Raw genomic sequence first — 23548 nt, forward strand, 5'->3', positions numbered from 1 at the left:
CAGAGACTTGTCCCGAAGCCACTCCTGCACTGTCTTGGCTGTGTGCTTAGGGTCGTTGTCTTGTTGGAAGGTGAATCTTCCCCCCAGTCTGAGAACCTGCTACAGAGCGCTCAGGACTTCATCAAGGATCTCTCTGAACTTTGCTCAGTTCATCTTTCCCTCGATCCTGACTGGTCTCTCAGTCAATGCCGCTGAAAAACATCCCCACAGCATGATGCTGCCACCACCATGCTTCACCGTAGTGATGGTGCCATGTTTCCTCCAGATGTGACGCTTTGTATTGAGGCTGAAGAGTTTCTCATTGTCTGAGAGTCCTTTAGGTGCCTTTTGGCAAACTCCAAGCGGGCTGTCATGTGCCTTTTACTGAGGAGTGGCTTCCATCTGGCCACTCTACCATAAAGCCCTGTTTGGTGGAGTGCTGCAGAGATGGTTGTCCTTCTGGAAAGTTTTCCCATTTCCACAGAGTAACTCTGTGGCCCTGTCAGATTGACCATTGGGGTTTAGGTCAACTACCTGACCAAGGCCCTTCTCCCCCGATTGCTCAGTTTGGCTGGCCAGCCAGCTCTAGGAAGAGTATTAGTGGTTCCAAATGATGGAGGCCACTGTGATCTTGGGGACCTTCAATACAGAAATGTTTTGGTATCCTTCCCCAGATCTGTGCCTCCACACAATCCTGTCTTGGAGCTCTACAGACAATTCCTTCGACCTCATGGTTTGGTTTTTGCTCTGACATGCACTTCCAACTGTTGGACTTTCTATAGACAGGTGTGTGCCTTTCCAAATCCAATCAATGGAATTTACCACAGGTGGACTCCAATCAAGTTGTAGAAACAACTCAAGGATGATCAATGGAAACAGGATGCACCTGAGCTCAATTTAGAGTCTCATAGCAAAGGGTCTGAATACTTATGTAAATAAGATATCTGTTTTTTATTTTTAATAAATTTGATACATTTCCAAAAACCTGTTTTCGCTTCGTCATAATGGGATATTAATTTATTTTTTAATCCATTTTAGAATGAGGCTGTAACGTAAAACAAAATGTTGAAAAGGTCAAGGGGTCTGACTACTTTCCAAATGCACTTTATGCTACTAGATTGGCTGACTGTTGTATTACAGATTGCTTTCCTGTAACTTGTTTACACTACTATGTGCTTGTGTTGTGAAAAACATGAACACACATTGAAAAGCTAGTAGACTTCAGCTATTCAAACACAACAGAAGCATGGCAGTGCCATTCATACGTGGTTCTAGTTATACCAAGAGCCGTATGAAACCATTTTAAAGACAGAATAACATAATACAAAATAAACCAGGGAAATTTATATGCAGGCGAAGGTGTGAGTGTAATTATGTTGGCCATATTGATTCAGAATAACATTTATTTACACCAAAACAGTCTTTATGGGCATGAGTGTTGTACACAATTCTGAAAAATCCTCCCATCTACAAAATTCATATTTACAGGTGATTTGACCTCCATTAAATGGTACTATGGCAGCCATATTGGATTTGAAGCAAAATCCAGGGTGACCCTGAAGATACATCTGTGGTGGCCCCCTGACTAAATTGCAGGGGTAAGGGCAAACTATACAAAATCCTTTAAGGAACCCTGGATCCCAAAAATATACATTTGGATGTCTGAGCCCACTTCTTTTTTCCCTTAGAGCCGATTACAATAGCAACAACGTCAAAATACCTGTAACTGTATGTATTTTTGTCAGGCAGGACCATACAGCATTGAATGAGAGCAAATTTGACTTGGAAAAGTGGTCTATTAATCAGCGACCAAAAATTGAAAGCTTACTGTACATTCAAAATTCATAGTTGATATTTCCACATATTATAAACCTGTAAACACAGGGATACAATTCCACGATGCATTTAGATATCCTAAAGCTGTTTGTTTGTGTATGTAGGGCAGACAACTGACTACTTACAGTATATTCCACATCTTTGCAATATCGGAGCTTGCAATATTGGGTTACATGAGTTTGTGCCCCCCCATATCAATTTAACAATTTTTGCAGTAAAATATTTGCAGTAAAGTTTAGACAATGTCAATTTTTTTTAATACATGAGGATATCTTACATTGGGATAATATTGAATCTTTAGGCTTACTGATGCACGGAGCTGCCACAGTATTTGCAGTGCACAGCATAATGTATGTCATCCTATGATTTAAAAGAAGGGTGGGATTTAAGCCTACTTGAGCATGATAAATAACAAGTCATGGTCTCCAAAATGTTGGCATTTATAAGACTTGTCATACAACAGAGTTAGATTTTTTTGTTGAATAAAGGGATGCATAATATTCCTATTGAAAGTAGTGAGCACTGATACCAATAGGTGCCAATTATAGAATGACTTGAAAAAAGATGATCATAGATAGCGCAACTCTTTCACTTGTTTGACATTAAAATGGAGCTCATCTGTAATGCAACAACATCAACATGCTACAACCTGAAAACATGTCACACACACAGCGTGGATGTCTGCAGCTGTGGGCCATATAATATTACCATACATCTAGAGTTCATCTGGAAGAATAATTTATTGGTCACCTCATGTGACATCTCACGGAGAAACTCCCAAAGCAGCGTGGGAGAGGAAAGCGTCAGAAGAGGATACTGTAAAGAAAGGTAAACAGTGACAGGGGAAGCGGGAAGGAGAGGCAAAGAGGAGGTGTGGAGGGCAGGAGAGAGGGAGGTGTGGAGGGCAGGAGAGAGGGAGGTGTGGAGGGCAGGAGAGAGGGAGGGGTGGTGAAAGGGAGATCGTACACTCCTAGACAAAAAAAGGTTATATCTAGAACCAAAAAGGGTTCTTCGGCTGTAGGATAACATTTTAAAGGATAACCCTTTAAATAGAATATAGGATAACCCTTTAAAGAACTCCTTTTGTTTTCAGGTAGAACCGTTTTGGTTTCAGGTAGAACCGATTTGGGTTCAATTTAAAACCCTTTCCACAGAGGGTTCTACATGGAACCTAAAATAGTTCCACCTGGAACCAAAAATGGTTCTCCTATGGGGACAGCCGCAGAACCCCTTTGGAACCCTTTTTTCTAAGAGTGTACTGTTAGTCGGGCATCACGTGAGGCTGGGGGTGGCCACTTGGGTAAGCCATCATGGAATTATTTACAAACACAGAGTGGGCATGATGGGCATACCTCATTACGTTTTAGGCCTGTAGAAAACAAAAAAGTGGAAATGTGTGACTTTGTGTTTCTGCTTTGGTTTTATTGGGTCTGGCAATTAGCTTACTGTAGAATCATTTGGAAGGTTCTCTCCCCCTCTATTTGTATCTCTCTCCCTTTCCTTCTCTCTCCTTTCCATTTCTTTCTCTGTCTCCAACAGCTTTCTCCTTCTTCCACCCCCTCTCCCTTCCCCCTCTCCATGCTCTGCCGGAGCCCATATCACAGCCCCCTGTACAGTTCCTTGCCAGATGGAGAATAGGAGAGCTAGCTCTTAACTAGCCAGCCTGAGCCTATGAACACCAACTGCTGCCTCCTCTTTATCTCTACATCAAATCTAGTACCCACCCCCACCACAGACTGAGATTCACACAAAAAGTGCAGTCCCAAACTCTGCAGTATCTCAAGGCCACAGCTCCTCCCTCTCCCACTCTCTCCCTTTCTTCCCTCCTGAGTGCCGCAGCGGTCTAAGGCACTGCACCTCAGTGCTAGAGGCGTCGCTACAGACACCCTGGTTCGAATCCAGGCTGTATCACAACCGGCCGTGTTTGGGAGTCCCATAGGGCGGCGCACAATTGGCCCAGAGCCGTCCGGGTTTGGCCAGTGTAGGCCGTCATTGTAAATTAGAATTTGTTCTTAACTGAAATAAATAAATAAAGGTTAAATAAAAATAAAAAATTCCTCCCCCCCCTGTACCCGGTCTCGTCTGGCAGTGGCAGGGTTCTGGCCAGGCGCAGCCGGCTTGACCACCAGTTGAGATGTTGCTGAAAAGCCTATTGCTGCTCGGTGTTATTCGCAGGCCTGTTTGTCCAAGGGAATCTGGTTTGCAGACTGTCACTCAGAGGTGTATGGTGTTTTTGTCAGGCTGTAATTCTACCACAGGGAGCTGCTTGTCCATCTGATCAGTGGTGAAGCTCCAGCCCCGGGGCCAGATGACATTGTCTCTGTTGTACGACCAGACGTTGATGTTTGTAGGGGCTGCTCAGCTGCTGCTTGGATCAAGACACACACACACACACACACACACACATACACACACTGCAAAGAAACCACCCTCCCACTGTGATTTCTCTTTGTCACACACAAACAAACACACACACACTGCTCGGACAGATGCTGAGACTGATGTTCCTTTCACACAGCGGCTGACACTCCCGTTTTGCCCGCCAACCCGTGTCAAACCCTGGCTGGACAGCAGTGATGGGGGCTGAGAGTGACTGTGGCTGGGCCTTTTGCCGCGGGGCTGTGTGTATTTGTGTGTTTGAGAAAGAGATGGAGAGAGCTTGGCCTGTCAGCTGGAGAGGATAGAAGCCTCTCTGGCCAGTCAGGGCTTCAAACTGGACATCTCCCTGCCTGCGATCCTGTTTCAGGCATACGGCAGGACCGCAGCAGGATCTAGCTGCTCCTGAACAACATATGCTTCAGCTTGAAGGTCAGTCAGAGTGGCTCAGTCCAAATAGCCTGAAATAAATGCACTACTAGCCACTGCCCAGGCAGACTGCCACTCAAGACACAGCCTGGAATCGACGGGCTACGGTTCTGCCAAGACAATAACAGACACAGTGAAATGGGACTGCATTCCATTTTCCTTTGTCTGAGATTTTGTCTGAGATTTTATTTATTTTTTAGTCCTCATTTTGACTAATCTTCCAAGAGTCCTTGGAACAAAGAAAATGTTCAGACACATTGTACAGTTTGATTTAAATCATTGATATACAGTATTTCGTGGAACTAAATGCAGGTCCTTAGTCAATATGGATCATGCTTGACACAACTGTTGATACTACTTAAATATAACAATAATTTCTATCAACACAATATGTAATCACACTAATTTCTATATGTTTAATAATACAATAGTTATTGCACAGGACAATGTAACATATTCATTATAGGTTAAATATTTAAACTCATTCCCTGAGATATTCTAAAGAATCCAGAATTCACAAATATAGCCCTATATGTCATGAGCAAATTCAGCACCAGGTCCTGACAACGCGACAAGCCAGGAGAGAGTGGGGGACATTTCCAGTTTCCTGTTTCTTGCTACTGTGAGTTTCCCAGATATCTGTCTAGCTTGCGCTGCGGAGGGACTGACTGAGTGCTCTGCTGCTGTGTTTGCATTTCAGTCACCAACTGCTGCAGCACAGAAGAAGAAAAAAACTCTCCAACTGTGCCATCAGTGGAGTGAGGCGACGGAGAGAGATGAGGCAGACATGAAAGTTGGCCTATTTCATAGTCAGGCTGCGGGAGCGCGCAGGCCCTGAATGGCAATGCATCTAGTGTAATGTGACAGACTAGTCCCTAGGCAAAACTCCCAGACCCGTGGCAGGCAGGCGGGCCCAGGTACTTGATGACTGTGACACCTTCCTTCGCCATTCCGTGTAGAACTGTTGTTGCCACTACGCTCCGCTGCCACAACGCTCCGCTGCCTCGCTTCATAGCCGTTGCCCAATAAATTTGCCTCTCATCCGGGCTGACGACGCGTTGCGGCGAACCTGTCCCGCTCAGCACTGTTGGGATCATGAATCTCCTTGTAGCCGCTCGCCGGGGTTTGCTCCTGATCACTAAGCACTTTGCCTTTGGGACCCACCTGTCCGGGAAAATTGTGGCCGCGCCAGTAGGCGGCTTCAACAGGATTCCGCGGCAGACACACTCACTCATCCCGACGCTGTTTGCCCCATCAAGCGGAGATGGGCAAGTGTGTGTGGCAGGTTCGGAGCCAGTGCCCAGGGGTATAGCGCTACCTCCTACCACCCACATACACACAAGTCACACAGGTTTAAACATCTCTGGTTTATTTAAACACACGCGCACAGGTACTTCAATGTAAGGTTGTCCTCAGCTCACTCTGGCTTTAGGGCTACTCTGTGCGGTGTCTTCTACAATGCCTAAAGTCTGGTTTTAGAGGAGACCTTCATTGCAATTTTGTGTATCTGTCCATGTCTGTGTATTTGTGTGTGTCCATGTCTGTGGGTACGTGCATTTTTGCCTGTGTGTGTGCATGTGCCTCTGTGTGTGCGTGTGTCGGGGTGGTCTGCCTCCCAGTGTTGCAGGGCTGATGAGAGGCCCAGGGTTCATTAGGGCTGTGTATCGGGGGAGCAGCCGCAGGGAGACATGGAGAAGCCTTGCGATGCCAGAAGGCTCCTTGGTAAATACAGCAGGGAGCGAGCCTGTTGATGTCCACCGCTTGTTTGTTAACAGGCTGGCTCCATCAACTTATGTACAACCAGCTAGCCAGGCTGAGAGATGAACCTTGACCTGCACACTATTTTTAACTGCACATCCTTTCAGTGGGAGGCAGACAGTTCAGTGGAGTGTTTTGTGTTTTAAATGGTTCTCAAATTCACATGTGTACATTTGGAAGATAAATACCTAGGGAAAATGAAGAGATATGAGTTTCCTCTGGCTGTGTCTCCAATAGTTTTACCCTGAAGGCAGAGATCCTATAATGCACTTTTGAGTGTGCTGGATGCCTATCTCACATACTCCCTCAGAAAATCTATACAGTAACAAAATAAATTGGATACAGTAACAATATTATCATTATTACCTCAGACATTCACTGAAATAAAATACATTTCAAGTCATTGTCAAGGGGGGAAAAATGTTACTTATTTGCAGTACATTCCATTACTGAGGGAAAAAAAAACAAAAAAAACATGGTCAAATGTTAAAATGAAAACAAATGTAGGCTGCAGTGAGCAACCCCTTCTCCAGCCCCCCACTGTTGTGAGACTAAAAATCACACTCAGAATACTAGTGATTCATAGGATGAGGGTATTGCACACACACCACTCTGAATTTCATCATTTAGCATGGTGCTGAGAAAGAACACACACCCTCAAAGCAGTCCAAAATAACACTGTACACAGACTATATCATGCCTTCCACACTAAACCAGTGTGCTTGGTGCATCCAGGGCCGGCCCTGGCCTTTTGGCGGGCCTAGGCAAGATTTGGTTGGGCCCCCCACCTCGCGGGCAAAACATTTTGGTGGCCCCACTCTTGACAGTAGAAAGAAAAAAAAATGTAAGAGTTCAAGTACATTTCCTACAATTCTACACATTTTGCCATTGGGCGGAGAGAAAATTTAGCCATTTTTGGAACTAATTTCATGCAATTCTATTCATTTTTCCATGGGGCGGCTACGTTGTTTTACAGCAAATTTCCTGCAATTCTACGCATTTTGCCATGGGGCGGAGAGACCTTTTTCAGTTGTAACTATAATTTCCTGAAAATCAACACATTTTTCCATGTTAATATGATCTGAGTGATAGTGACAATGGGGGCTCCCTGGAGGTTTGAGCCCCTGGTCCATGCCCTTCATGCCCTGCCGATAGTTCAGCCATGATTACTACAAGTTTAGATAGCTGGCTATACTAACTTACAAATCTACAAAATGTGAATGCTGACATCGGAAAATTGAATGACTGTCAGTTACTGACATAATAAGAGGGAAACTGCTGGTGCACAACCACATTTCTAAATTGCACATTGTGTATTCTACTATTCTAACGCCCAACTGTAAGTTGAGACGATGACTGAGTTTTTCTTTATTTTTGGTTTGGGGCCTCCAAGCAGGCCCTGGGTGCATCATACAGTTGAAGTCAGAACTTTACTTGCACCTTAGCCAAATACATTTAAACTAAATTTTTCACAATTCCTAACATTTAATCTGAGTAAAAATTCCCTGTCTTAGGTCAGTTAGGATCACCACTTTATTTTAAGAATGTGAAATGTCAGAATAATAGTGGAGAGAATGATTTATTTCAGCTTTCATTTGTTTCATCACATTCCCAGTGGGTCAGAAGTTTACATACACTCAATTAGTATTTGGTAGCATTGCCTTTAAATTATTTATCTTGGATCAAACATTTCAGGTAGTCTTCCACAAGCTTCCCACAATAAGTTGGGTGAATTTTGGCCCATTCCTCCTGACAGAGCTGGTGTAACTGAGTCAGGTTTGTAGGCTTCCTTGCTCGCACACGCTTTTTCAGTTCTGCCCACAAATTTTCAATAGGATTGAGGTCAGGGCTTTGTGATGGCCACTCCAATACCTTGACTTTGTTGTCCTTAAGCCATTTTGCCACAACTTTGGAAGTATGCTTGGGGTCATTGTCCATTTGGAAGACCCATTTGGAACCAAGCTTTAACTTCTTGACTGATGTCTTGAGATGTTGCTTCAATATATCCACATAATTGTCTTTCCTCATGATGCCATCTATTTTGTGAAGTGCACCAGTCCCCGCTGCAGCAAAGCACCCCCACAACATGATGCTGCCATCCCCGTGCTTCACGGTTGGGGTGGTGTTCTTCGGTTTGCAAGCCTCCCCATTTTTCCTCAAAACATAACGATGGTCATTATGGCCAAGCAGTTCTATTTTTGTTTCATCAGACCAGAGGACATTTCTCCAAAAAGTACGATCTTTGTCCTCATGTGCATTTGCAAACTGTAGTCTGGCTTTTTTATGGCGGTTTTGGAGTGGCTTCTTCCTTGCTGAGCGGCCTTTCAGGTTATGTCAATATAGGACTCGTTTTTACTGTGGATATAGATACTTTGTACCTGTTTCCCCCAGCATCTTCACCAGGTCCTTTGCTGTTGTTCTGGGATTGATTTGCACTTTTCACACCAAAGTCTGTTCATCTCTAGGAGACAGAGCGCGTTGCCTTCCTGAGCGGTATGACGGCTGCGTGGTCCCATGGTGTTTATACTTGCGTACTATTGTTTTTACAGATGAACGTGGTACCTTCAGGCATTTCGAAATTGCTCCCAAGGATGAACCAGACTTGTGGAGGGCTACAATTATTTTTCTGTCTTGGTTAATTTCCCCATGATGTCAAGCAAAGTGGCATTAAGTTTGACGGTAAACCTTGAAATACATCTACAGGTATACATCCAATAGGCTAATTGACATCATTTGAGTCAATCAGAAGCTTCTAAAGCCATGACGTTTTCTGGAATTTTCCAAGCTGTTAAAGGCACTGTCAACTTAGTGTATGTAAACTTCTGACCCACTGGAATTGTGATACAGTGAATTCTAAGTAAAATAATCTGTATGTAAACAATTGTTGGAAAAATTACTTGTGTCATGCACAAAGTAGATGTCCTAACCGACTTGCCAAAACTATAGTTTGTTAACAAGAAATTTGTGGAGTGGTTGAAAAATGAGTTTTAATGAGCCCAACCTAAGTGTATGTAAACTGTACATAAAACATTGAGTTACTGTTTTTTGTTGGCTGGGTCTTTTTACATTGACTTGGCCATATGGACACTGTGAGAAGAATGAAATAATGAAATTAGTTAAAGAGGAAACAGAGGTTTGGGTTGAGGGGTGGGGGACAAGGTGTGAGTTAGTTTTACTGTAACAGCAGGGCTGTGTGTTTGTGTGTGTCAGACCAAGAAAACATAACTCACGTGTCTACAGGCACTGCCGCGGCAATTTCCTCTCTGGCGGTGGGCAAACTCTGTTTACATCTTGTACCCATTGGCTGGGTGCATGTACATCCGCCTCTTAGCCTGGAACACACACACACAGACAAACAGATTGCGTTAGGTCAGAGAGGAGAGAAGACACGACCCTAAGCATGGAAACAGATGTAAAGAACTGCCTGGATCTTGTGATGTTGATTTTTCACTACAGGTACCACTGCACACAGAGGGTATACCTTGCCAAGAACAGAATCAAAAGCTTATACACACAGCTGAGCTGATGAGAATTCTTGCCTGAGATAGTACAGCGCACACACACTAAGCACATTTAAATGGCGAAATGGAGAGCTTGACAAGGGGTTTAAATGGAGGTTTGTGTAAATTGTACGATAAACTGTGGCATACTCTACCCCACCGCCTGTGTGTTTATGAGACATGGTGTATGAGGTATATGAGACATCAGCCAACACCTTACTGTACATGAGAAAAACATGAACCAAACCACTTCATTCTGTTCTGAAGTTCCAAAACGTCACCTCTCAGTTTGCTTCAAAAAGCAGAGTTCACTAGTTTCAGCTTTGACAGGCAGCCATGCAGCCAGCCCAGTCAGCCAGGCCACAATCGGAGAAAGGCTTGGGGCTCTCTGATGACACGGCCTGTCATTTCACATGACATCGCAGGGCCCCAGAGAGGAGCAGGTACTGGCACTGCTCTCTCTGCATTGTTCTTTTCCCACCCACTGTCTGCCACTGCCACACTCCTCAAGTCTCTCTCGCCCAACTTGCTTCACTCAGTCCAGACTCAGGAGCCATGGAAAATATTTACTACAGAGAAGCCCAGCAGGCATTGAAGGGTGACACCTACTGCTGCTGCTGCTGCTGCAGACCGGGCTGGAAGTGGGTTAATGGAGAAAGAGTTCTGTCAAAGGTTTGGTGGGAAACATTAGTGGCTTGTCACACACACACACATTATGAGCCAATGTTAAGAAAACTAGGTCTATATGAATGTTAAGTGTTTGGTTAAGTGAGACCCCTTGGAAGGTAGAACAGTGAACCCACTTGCATGTCTTGTCTAGCTATTGCCCATCTTGTCACCCCAGTCAGTGTTAACATTATTACAACAATGTCATATTTAAAGTGGTAATTTACACGTTTTGACTTTTGGCACAATGTCAATGCCGATGGCAGTGGGAGTAATTGCATGCCTGCACTTGAATGCACGTTATCTCGTGCACCATACTCTATGAGCGTGCTCGACTGACATGGACTCACGGACGGTCACGGAGGAAAATGTTAGGAATCTTGGAGCAGAATTGATAGCAGTAATTTCTTCTCCACATGCTGTATCTGTGTTCAGTTTCCCAACAACTTTAATATTTTTATCTGTGGAGTTGTATAGTCATGTAAACATTAACGCTAGCAGCAAGCGCCTCACATCCACCGCAGTACACAGCTAACATGACATAGGAAAATGCTTAGTATCAATAATGGAAATTGACATCTCACACACACCAAAGATAGTTTATGGCTTTGGTCAACACTACTTTGCAGAGGTGTGGACTCGAGTCACATGACTTGGACTCGAGTCACAAATATGATGACTTACAACTCGACTTTGACACCAATGACTCAACTTGGACTTGAGCCTTTTGACTAGAACTGACTTGATACCCTCCCAAAGCCCAAATATGAAAATGATGCGATTAAAGTGATTAGTGCATCAACTCTTCATTTAACGGATTACAGTTTGAATCGGACAGCAGCCAATCAAATTGTACCAGCTGAGAAAATGTTGCGCGTGGCAGTGCAGAGGAACGTCGTTGGGTGAATTCAGACGGAGCCCTTGGAAAGATGATACCCAAAATGATTAGTTTCGGATATAAAGACTACGCTGTAGTCAACAAAAAACAGATTGCAACTTGCAAAACATGCAGGAAGAAAATTACAGACAACTTCCAAATTTGTTCAACATTTGAAGCTGCAGTGGCTAATATATCTGACAGCTATATATAACTTTGCTAGTGTAGCATGTAGGCTAACGTAACATGAAATCAATGAGTCTCTACAGTCAGTGCAGGAACGTGATAATTGCACCGAAGATTGCGCTACAACTGGCTAGGCAGTTGGTAGCCTAAATCCCAGTGGTGGGCCGTCAGGGCCAGCAAGGCCTTCTCTGCTGGCCTAAACATCATCAGAATATAATTTTTTTTAAATATATTTTCCCGCAAATGTGTATTAAATGATTCCCCAGAGTAAGAGTTATACTCTTCATTTCATAGCTTTCCTCTTGGTTGCACTGCTTCCAGCCCCAGGTTGAGATTTGGAGGGCTGGTCTTTATGTTAGATATTTTATCCAATCATATTCAGCCATCATGTGTTGCCAGGGGTCTAAAATCTGCCCTCGGGCCTTCAGAATCAACAGTGCGGGCGCTTGTAGCTTAAAGTGAATGGAAATGAAAATTTTGTTTCAACCAATCAGCTTTAGAGTTGGCTATTGTACGCCTGCTGGCTGGCTCCAGTGTTACACAGGAGCCAGCTAGCAGGCGTAATGCGTGCACGTCTTTTGATTGGATTAGCAATATTGAGAGGCAGGTCCTATGGGCAGGTCTATGCAGAACCTCAGAACTAGGAAACTGAATTTGATAAATTAATTTGCATACTACTAAGCTGTTTTTTCAACCCACAATGGCGGAAGGAGGAGAAGATATCGATTTGGTCGAGGATATAATTATAACGCCATTCTCAAGATGAACTTTTCAAGAAAAGTTAGACATTGTAAGGAGAGGTTGTCCGACGCCGCCGCTACAAAGCCTGTCACAGGCGGGATAGGGGTTCATTCGCCACTTTCAAAGTTCCAACTACGAGCGCTATCAATGGCTCACAGGCTCTGAGAAGCACTGCAAACTGTACTGCTGGGAATGCCTATTATTTGCAAGTGATCGATTTGGTGTTTGGAGCCACACTGGCTTTGCAAACTTGAGTTGTCTAATCAAGGCAGCAACGAGGCACCAAAGTACGGTTGGGCACTTACAAGCAATGGTGCTTTTGAAAACTTTTGGGGACACCCGAGTGGATCTACAGCTCAACGAACAAGCGCGCAGGGCAACGGAGCTGCACAATGAAAAGGTATTGTACTCTTCCCCTGCAATTCTCTGAATAATAATGTCAATTCAAGGTGACGCAATGCCTGGTTATACTGCGTTTCTGTCTAAATGTATATAGTGTCTAGAGCCATGGCATCATAATGATGATAATAAGAGGTGGATTAATTCGGGTGGGACCAGGCCCCAGGCCCGCCACTGCTAAATTCTGCCTGATGTTACTGCTTTTCCTAAAACCATTGACATACATTCGCCTACTGTAACCACACACAGAGAGAGAGTGTGTGTGTGTGTGGGTTAAGGTTGGGCGATTATGTACAAGCCTACATCGCCCAATTGCGCCCCATAGCGATCCTGGAAAGTCGATCGCTATGGGGGGGGGGGGGGGGGTCTTTCTCATGGCTACCCATGCATTTCCATGGAAAAATAAATATGATTTGGAAAGCAATAAATATAGATCTTTTTTTAAAGCATTCATGATTTGCATAAATGTAATATACTTAATATACTAACTATTACTCTTGTTAAAAATGTGAAAATGGTATTACATTTGGTGAAGAGCACATTATGACTGGTTTGGGACTCGAAGCTCAACGTTTAGGACTTGAGACTTGCCTGTCTTGACTTGGGACCTGAGTGCTAAGACTTGAGACTTACTTGTGACTTGTAAAACAATGACTTGGTCCCACCGCTGCTACTTTGTATTAACTTCTTGGCGTCAAAGCCAAGACAGAGACTAAAAAACAACTTATATTACCAGGCCATCAGACTGATGAACAGCCCTCCATAGCCATCTACCAGGTGAGGCCTACAACCTCACACAAAACACACACACAAGCTATCACAAACACACCTCATACACATACACACCCACAGTCAACACTGCTGTCCCATGTTATAGAGACATTGAACCACTAGTCACTTCCCATTTCACACTGTGTATTTAAATTCTGTATCCCGACATAGCGTATTCTAATATTTCTACTACTGTACATTGTATTTTAGTTACACTGTTTATAAAACACTTCATATTTATTTATATACTGGATTCTTGACACAGCTCACTCTAATATAGAGTGCATTCGCACAGTATTCAGTCACCTTCCCTTTTTCCACATTTTGTTACGTTACATCCGTAGTCTAAAATGGATTAAATAAAACAATCAACACACAATACCCCATAATGACAAAGCGGAAAAAAATAGTTTTTTAAAATTATTATTTTTAAACATTTATACAAATAATATATATATATATTTTATTTTTTATTTTTTATATATACCTTATTTACATAAGTATTCAGACCCTTTGCTATGAGACTCGAAATTGAGCTCAGATTCATCCTGTTTCCATTGATCATCCATCCTTGAGATGTTTCTACAACTTGATTGGAGTCCACCTGTAGTACATTCATTGGATTGGACATGAATTGGAAAGGTAAACAAAAACCAAGCCATGAGGTCAATGGAATTGTCCGTAGTGCTCCGAGACAGGATTGTGTCGAGGCACAGATCTGGGGAAGGGTACCTTAGTAAAAGGAACGACAGCCCACTTGGAGATTGCCAAAAGGCACCTAAAAGACTCTCAGACCATGAGAAACAAGATTATCTGGCCTGATGAAACCAAGATTGAACTCTTTGGCCTGAATGCCAAGAGTCACGTCTGGAGGACACCTGGCACCATCCCTATGGTGAGGCATGGTGGTGGCAGCATCAGGCTGTGGGGATGTTTTCAGCGAGGGACTGGAAGACTTGTCAGGATTGAGGTAAAGATGAACGGAGCAAAGTACAGAGAGATCTTTCATGCAAACCTGCTCCAGAGCGCTCAGGACCTCAGACTGGGGCGAAGGTTCACCTTCCAACTGGACAACGACAAGCACACAGCCAAGACATCGCAGTAGTGGCTTCGGGACAAGTCTCTGAATTTCCTTGAGTGGCCCAGCCAGAGCCCAGACTTGAAACTGATCGAACATCTCTGGAGAGACCTGAAAAATAGCTGTGCAGCAACACCCCATCCAACCTGAGAGCTTGAGAGGATCTGCAAAAAGAATGGGAGAAACTCCCCAAATACAGGTGTGCCAAGCTTCATACCCAAGAATACTCGAGGCTGTAATCACTGCCAAAGGTGCTTCAACAAAGTAGTGAGTAAAGGGTCTGAATACTTATGTAAATGTGATATACCCATTTTTTTATTGTTAAAAAAATTTGCACAAAAAATCTAAAAACCTGTTTTTGCTTTGTCATGATGGGGCATTGTGCGTAGATTGATGAGGGGGAAATAACAATTTAATACATTTTAACAAAATGTGGAAAAAGTAAAGGGGTCTGAATAGTTTCCAAATGCACTGCATCTACTGCTGTACATATCATTCTTAGTTTATCTTATGTAAATTCCCCCGGTGTACATACAGTATGAATAGATTGCATTTTGATACCGATACAGTGCTATTTGGGTTAATTGTATTCGTACTGTCAATCTTGATTTTTGGGGGGGACATTTTTTTACTTTACATTTTAATTGTTTGACTTTTGACTGCATTGTTAGGAACTCTGCCTAGAAGGCCAGCATCCCGGAGTCACCTCCTCACTGTTGATGTTGAGACTGGTGTATTTAATGAAGCTGTCGGTTGAGGACTTGTGAGGTGTCTGTTTCCAAACTAAACACTCTAATGTACTTATCCTGTTGCTCAGTTGTTCACCAGCGCCTCCCACTCATCTTTCTATTCTGGTTAGAGACAGTTTGCACTGTTCTGTGAAGGGAGTAGTACACAGCGTCGTACCAGATCTTCAGTTTCTTGGCAATTTCTCGCATGGAATAGCCTTCATTTCTCAGAATAGATTGACAAGTTTCAGAAGAAAATGACTTTGTGTCTGGCCATTTTGAGCATGTAATCAAAACAACAAATGCTGATGCTCCAGATAATCAACTAGTCTAAATAATGGGCCTCTGTATGCCTATGTAGATATTCCATTAAAAAAATATGCTGTTTCCAGCTACAATAGTCATTTACAACATTAATGTCTACACTGTATTTCTGATCAATTTGCTGTTATTTTAATGGACAAAAAATTTGCTTTTTTCCCCAAAAACAATGACATTTCTATGTGACCCCAAACTTTTGAACGGTAGTGTATATAAATGAGTAAATAAAGCCGCATACAAACATGTTCTCTTTTTTGCTTTCTTAAGGCAGTTCCAAAATGCAGGTTTTTCAGCCTAGCTCAGTGCTTTCTGTGGTGGTGGGGCAGCCAGTGGAAAATAAGGAGCGTAGGGGTTGGTAATGTTCTATAGTTGCACCGTGATATGCTCAGTGTTCTGTCACTCATGGGGACACTACGTCAGCGCAAAATCTACGGGTAGAGCTCGAAAATTCAAGCCCCTTGGGTGCTGCCATAGATTTACATTAGAAGTGCCCATCCAAGAAGGTCATTGGCCACAGATAGATATAACGTGACTTGACTGATCATGTCAACATCATACATTCAAAAGCTTAGCTAGCAAGCAGTCATCATCATGCTTCAATTCGGCAATCTACTGGCAAATCCTTTTCAATCATTGTCACATGAAGAAAAATTATAGATAAAACATCAGTGTTTATCGGCCATTGGACATAAACATTACACAACAAGTTGAAAATCACAAATTCAACAATGAGTGCAAAGGCGCCACTGCTGTGTCACAGCCGACCGTGACCGGGAGACCCATGGGGCTGCTCACAAATGGCCCAGTGTCGTCCGGGTTAGGGGAGTGTTTTTTCCTCTGTCCTTGTCGCCTGTTGGCAGGTGACCATCACAGCAGTCCTATCATCTTCACAGCGCCCCTACTTGTATTGAATTTGTATTGCTATGAGATTTATAGAAATAATTAAAAGTCAAATTCTACGTGATAAAAAGCTATTGTAGTAACCAACGCATTTCAACCAGGAATATTACTGTAATTCTCCACAAAGATTGCTCAAATATGCCCTGCTGTATTTCTCACAAAATCAAGGATTTTAAAGATCACTGTTCGAGACAGGCCAAAAGAAAACAGCAATGTAGGCTACAGAAAACACACAGCAATACTTTACTGTAGTATGCCTGCATTGTATTACAAATGTAAAACATGAGGTTGATGAGTGGGCAATAATTGGTCCTTTCAAGGTTATGTTCTGCTCTGAGCCATGTTTGTTTACTATGTGTCTACTGTGCATATCCAGCTAACGTAATGTGACAACTGATTTTGAGTGACAGTGGTGGGTTAATTCTGCCCCAGACTAATAACACAAAATGTGTATCCATGTGTATTAAAATAAAGATTGTTTGTGGTTGGAAATCCAGAGGACATGAGAACTTCAGTGAAATGGTTTGCTTTCAACATTTTATACCACATTTATCAAATCAAATTTATTTATATAGCCCTTTGTACATCAGCTGATATATCAAAGTGCTCAACAGAAACCCAGCCTAAAACCGCAAACAGCAAGCAATGCAGGTGTAGAAGCACGGTGGCTAGGAAAAACTCCCTAGAAAGGCCAAAACCTAGGAAGAAACCTAGAGAGGAACCAGGCTATGAGGGGTGGCCAGTCCTCTTCTGGCTGTGCCAGGTGGAGATTATAACAGAACATGGCCAAGATGTTCAAATGTTCATAAATTACCAGCATGGTCAAATAATAATAATCACAGTAGTTGTCGAGGGTGCAACAAGTCAGCACCTCAGGAGTAAATGTCAGTTGGCTTTTCATAGCCAATCATTGAGAGTATCTCTACCGCTCCTGCTGTCTCAAGAGAGTTGAAAACAGGTCTGGGACAGGTAGCACGTCCAGTGAACAGGTCAGGGTTCCATAGCCGCAGGCAGAACAGTTGAAACTGGAGCAGCAGCATCGCCAGGTGGACTGGGGACAGCAAGGAGTCATCATGCGAGAGAGAAAGAGAGAATTAGGGAGAGCATTCTTAAATTCACACAGGACAACGGATAAGACAGCAGAAATACTCCAGATATAACAAAACTGACCCTAGTCCCGACACATACTACTGCAGCATAAATACTGGCGGCTGAGACAGGAGGGGTCAGGAGACACTGTGGCCCCATCCGATGATACCCCCGGACAGTGACAAACAGGCAGGATATAACCCCACACATTTTTCCAAAGCACAGCATATCTTCAACCACCAACTTACCATCCTGAGACAAGACCGAGTATAGCCCACAAAGATCTCCACCACGGCACAACCCAAGGGGGGGCGCCAACCCAGACAGGAAGATCACGTCAGCGACTAAACCCACTCAAGTGACGCACCCCTCCTAGGGACGGCATGGAAGAGCACCAGTAAGCCATGACTCAGCCCCTGTAATAGGGTTTGGGGCAGAGAATCCCAGTGGAGAGAGGGGAACCGGCCAGGCAGAGACAGCAAGGGTGGTTCTTTGCTCCAGAGCTTTTCCGTTCACCTTCACACTCCTGGGCCAGACTACACTCAATCATATGACCTACTGAAGAGATGAGTCTTCAGTCAAGACTTAAAGGTTGAGACCAAATCTGCGTCTTTCACATGGGTAGGCAGACCATTCCATAAAAATGGAGCTCTATAGAAGAAAGCCCTATCTCCAGCTGTTTGCTTAGAAATTCTAGGGACAATTAGGGGGCCTGCGTCTTGTGACCGTAGCGTACGTGTAGGTATGTACGGCAGGACCAAATCGGAAAGATAGGTAGGAGCAAGCCCATGTAATGCTTTGTAGGTTAGCAGTAAAATCTTGAAATCAGCCCTTGCATTAACAGGAAGCCAGTGTAGGGAGGCTAGCACTGGAGTAATATGATAAAAATGTTGGGTTCTAGTCAGGATTCTAGCAGCCGTATTTAGCACTAACTGAAGTTTATTTAGTGCTTTATCCGGGTAGCCGGAAAGTAGAGCATTGCAGTAGTCTAACCTAGAAGTAACAGTTGTATAGGATAATCCTCAACATATGTTTCATGTTTAAATTAAATATACTATACATACAAAAGTACACTATGGGGCGGCAGGTAGCCTAGTGGTTCGAGCATTGGACTAGTAACCGAAAGGTTGCAAGATCAAACCCCCGAGCTGACAAGGTAAAAATCTGTCGTTCTGCCCGAGCCAGGCAATTAACCCATTGTTACTTGGCCATCATTGAAAATAAGAATTTGTTATCAACTGACTTGCCTAGTTAAATAAAGGTAAAAAAAAATGTAGAAATAAAAGTATGTAACAACCCTTCAAATTAGTGGATTTGGCTATTGCAGCCACACCTGTTGCTGAGAGGTGTATACAATTGATCACAGCCATGCAATCTCCTTAGACAAACATTGGCCTTACTGAAAGCTCTGTGACTTTCAACGTGGTACTGTCTTTCCAACAAGTCAGTTTTTCAAATTTCTGCCCTGCTAGAGCTGCCGGGGCATGTACAATGCCTAGTGTCAGCTGGAGTGGTCTAAGTCTCGCCGACATTGGACTCTGGAGCAGTGGAAACACGTTCTCCGATGTTTCACCATCTGGAAAATGCCAGGAGAAGGCTACCTGCCCAAATGCATAGTGCCGGCTGTAAAAGTCAGAATAATGGTCCGGGCTAGGCCTCTTAGTTCCAGTGAAGGGAAATCTTAATACAGCATTCAATAACATTTTAGATGATTCTGCTTTTCCAACTTTGTGGCAACGGTTTGGGGAAGCTCATATCCTGTTTCAGCATGACAATGCTCCCGTGCACCAAGTGAAGTCCAAACAGAAATGGTTTGTTGAGATCTGTGTGGAAGAACTTGACTGACCAGCACAGAGCCCTGACCTCAACCCTTTCGAACACCTTTGGGATGAATTGGAACAGACTGCGAGACAGGCCTAATCGCCCAACATCAGTGCCCAACCTCACAAATTGCTCTTGTGGCTGAATGGAAGTCCCCACAGCAATGTTCCAGCATCTAGTGGAAAGCCCTTCCAGAAGAGTGTGGGTTGTTATAGCAGCAAAGGGGGGACCAACTTCATATTAATGTCCATGATTTTGGAATGAGATGTTCGAAGAGCAGGTGTCCACATACTTTTGGTCATAAATGTAATTATCAATGTGGGGTACAGAGTTGAGGTAATCATGTCAAAAGTCCATGCAACATATGTGACTTGTTAAGCACATTTTTACTCCTGAACTTATTTAGGCTTGCCATAAAAGGTGGTTGAATATTTATTTACTCAAGACATTTCAGCTTTAATTTTTGTATTAATTCGAAAACAATTCTAAAACCATCATTCCACTTTGACATTATGGGGTGCACTGTTAAAATTAAGTGCTTTGTAACACTACAACTAGCGGCAACTTAACTGCCACCACCTTAAAGGGGATGAAACCTCAACATTTCTGGAGTATTTTAACACATGGTTGAGAGGGTATTGGGACAGATTTAAGATGTACTGAAATATTCATTCTGAGGCATTCTGAAACATGACATGGTGTGTTGTAATACCACATAATCAAGAGTTGTGTAACACCTTGCCAGAGACTGGGTACATTAACCTGGAAAAGGTTGGAAACACTATTATGGTGCTTCGAGTTGTGCAGAATTAGATCCCTTCTCTTTTGGTGTCGTTCCCGCTCTCAAAAGCTCAAACATTATTGTGGTGTTTCGAATCCCTTCTAGTGCAGAATTAGATCCCTTCTTCTGGAGTTTCCATACTATAAATAGGAATCTCTCCTTTTTTATTGTATATTCCTTGCTCTTATATGGTGTTTATGAACTCATCAGTAATTCCAAAAAGTTGAATGTACAGTATTATGCTCAAATAAAGGACACGAGGAAAGAGATTTGTGAAAACACAAATTTGGTTTGTAGAGGATAATAATTCATATGTTCAAAATATTTTTTTAAGACAAAATAATTAACAGGTCTTCCACATTTTTATATGGATAAAGACAGTTCAAAGATCTAAAGGTATTTATATTAATATAATTCAAAAAAACTACAGAAATATGTCATTATATTTCAAATTCATGGGGGGAAAAAAATACAGCAATGACTGCTAATGCTGGCAGTAGCACTTGTACAAAACTTCAACCCCAGGGCTGAATACAGTCATCCACTGAGTCTATATAAATAAGATGATGCATGTCACGGAAAGTTGTTCAGATGAATTGAATTACAGTACAGTTGAGTTAGATGACAGCGTAGACAGTTGGCATTAGTCTGTCATTCTTGTCTTGATCGGATTTGGTTAGGATTGCCCAGCTGGTGGGTAAAGTAGAATGTATGTTTTTTCTGTCGGGAGACCGAGAAATAGCAAACATGCAATAATGATAATACGTGAACGCATAATTAGGTTATTAAACGCTTACTATAATATTAATACATTGCAATACAAATATACAATTAAACATATCAATATGCTAAAGATGTATCCTAACCTGGTACACAAAACAAATGTCCTTATTACGTTTCCATTCACAGTTATGCGAGTAAAGTCATAAATAAAATGTTTAAAAAATGACAGCTGTGATAGAAACAGTAAGTTTCTGTACAATTTTCTAAATGCTTACAGATCATTTGTCTGTTCAACATGGTAGGATCTTTTTGTGTCGGTAAATGAATTATGCGACAAATGGCGGTGGAAACAACCATTATATCAAAGTAATCTTAATTATATCAAAGTAATCTTGGAGTCACGTGATGATATGGCGTGTAGTCCTCCCACTACAACTAGGGAAACCAGGCTACAGATGAAATAAATTATGAACATCCCAGGGTGGTGAAAGTGCACAGTGATCTTAACGATCCTTTCAAATTAATATCGAGGGTCTTATTCTGGTGACATGATGATCGATGCTTGACTGCCGTTTGACAGTAATATCTATAATAATCACATGTAGGCTCGCCTTCCCACACTATCTGCGAGCTGTTGGCTTGAGCGCACGTGTTAGAGTAGGCACGTTACCCGTTTAAAGCATCCGTTTTTGTGACAAAACTATCATTAGAGTTGAAAATGCAATGGAAACACATTCAACAGACTTTTATTCGGTACATGAAAACTTAAGCAAAAAACAAACTGTGTGCACTACGTCATCACACACTGATCTGCAACAAATCAGTATGGTGGAAACACCACTGGTGAGATACTGATTATAGAATATTTGCATTGGAAATCTGTCAACAATTGGATGGAAACCTTGCTATTAAGTGAAGTCATGTTCTGTTTACTTCTCCAATGTGATAACATTTTATTACTCACGTTTTCATTGGCACACACTTTCTTCGAATGTCTAGGAGTTTCATCTGAGCGTTTGGTGTATTCCCACCTGTCCGAGTTCGTGAAGGACCAGAACACAGGGGAGGAGCCCGCAAACTTGCCTGTTTTTATACTTGACCATAGAGTTTGTTAGAAGACACACCTGCCACGAACGCACTCTCTTTACCTCTATTTCTCATGGGGGGTGGGGCATGTTCCTTATACAGTACGTGGCTGTGTGGTTGAGTGGGTAAAATTCCAAAGAAATGTTCCATCTTACTTCCTCAGCAGTTGTGGTGTTAAATTCCTACTTTCACTCCTTCGCTGTTTATGAACTGCCTAAACAAAGCACAGAAAAAATGAAGGTTGAATTTCACAAACAATATTCTCCCTAGGCCCTATTTAGATTCAACATAATTTGATTTAACATGAACTTAAATACATGTTTTATTGAGTTCATGTTAAGTCTACTTATATCAAGTCGGAATAGTCTTAACGGTCTTGTAGAATGGCAGAGTGGACAAGAAAGTATTTTGACAGGCAGGAGACCCAGGTTCACATACACCCATTAACACGAGTACCCACTTTACACATTACCTCTGCTATAACTCAAATCATTTTTGATTGCGCCATTATTTCTAATCTCACAATGGGCCTGGCAACTGTAGTTTATAATTATTGCCAAAGCCTACCCTTGGGGAAGTATTACATTCTTCTTTAAAATGTTAATCAAAATATTGACTGAAAATCATCATCGATCAATATTTATGCTATAAACCATTTTCAATTCAAAACCATTTGATTGTAAGCGAGACACAGTCTGCCAAAACATTATTTTTGTGTTTTGATGCTGCCTTTCACATGAACTGAAACACCAGATCTCAGCATAGGTGTACTACTTTTCCTGGTTTTACTACACAATGACTGTGTTTTGAGGCTTTCTATTTTAACAGTGTATTGTGTTACATAATCTCAATTTAAGAAATTCAGGCTGTAACACAACAAAATGTGGAATAAGTCGACTGGTGTGAATACTTTGTGAAGGCACTGTACATATGCTACACATGAATACCCACTACACAGCAGCCACAGTAATTTGAGAATGTTATAACTTCATCATTTCTCTGCACCAACAATAAAAGCATGCCGAGCTATCTGAAGACAAGTCTTGCTTTGAAATGATAGAATCTGACATGACATCTTCCTTTACTGTTGGCATTATTAATTTATATTTTACCAACATTTTATTTGTTTCATTCTTTGTTTATTGGGGTGGGGGGGAGTACACCTACATTATCCATTTCAAATTATATAGATAATTTTGTACCTGTTTCCTCCAGTATCTTCACAAGGTTTGATTTGCATTTTTCACACCAAAGCACATTCATCTCTAGGGGACAGAATGCGTCTCCTTCATGAGCGGTATTACGGCTGTGTGATCCCATAGTGTGTATGGGTACTATTGTTTGGACAGATGAACGTGATACCTTCAGGCGTTTGGAAATAGTAACCAAGGATGAACCAGACTTGTGGAGGTCTATAATTTTTTTCTGAGGTCTTGGCTGATTTCTTTAGATTTTCACATGATGTCAAGCAAAGAGGCACTGAGTTTGAAGGTTGGCCTTGAA

The 23548-nt window shown here is 42.5% G+C and overlaps 1 long non-coding RNA gene across 3 annotated transcripts; it reads right to left on the reverse strand.

The window, feature by feature from the left end:
• Positions 1-4442: 4442 nt before the first annotated feature.
• On the reverse strand, positions 4443-22173 carry LOC110521837. Of its 3 annotated transcripts, XR_005040972.1 has the most exons (4): positions 21924-22173; positions 9609-9710; positions 9418-9465; positions 4443-7197 (listed from the first exon to the last, which is right to left on the reverse strand). It is a non-coding gene; the product is annotated as an uncharacterized LOC110521837 (long non-coding RNA). The 3 variants fall into 3 exon arrangements; XR_005040973.1 differs by lacking the exon at positions 9418-9465 and having other exon boundaries at positions 4444-7197; positions 21924-22164; XR_002473220.2 differs by lacking the exon at positions 4443-7197 and having other exon boundaries at positions 9298-9465; positions 21924-22165.
• Between the last annotated feature and the right edge of the window lie 1375 nt (positions 22174-23548).

Source organism: Oncorhynchus mykiss, chromosome 30 (assembly GCF_013265735.2).
Source record: "Oncorhynchus mykiss isolate Arlee chromosome 30, USDA_OmykA_1.1, whole genome shotgun sequence".
NCBI classification, from domain to species: Eukaryota; Metazoa; Chordata; class Actinopteri; order Salmoniformes; family Salmonidae; genus Oncorhynchus; species Oncorhynchus mykiss.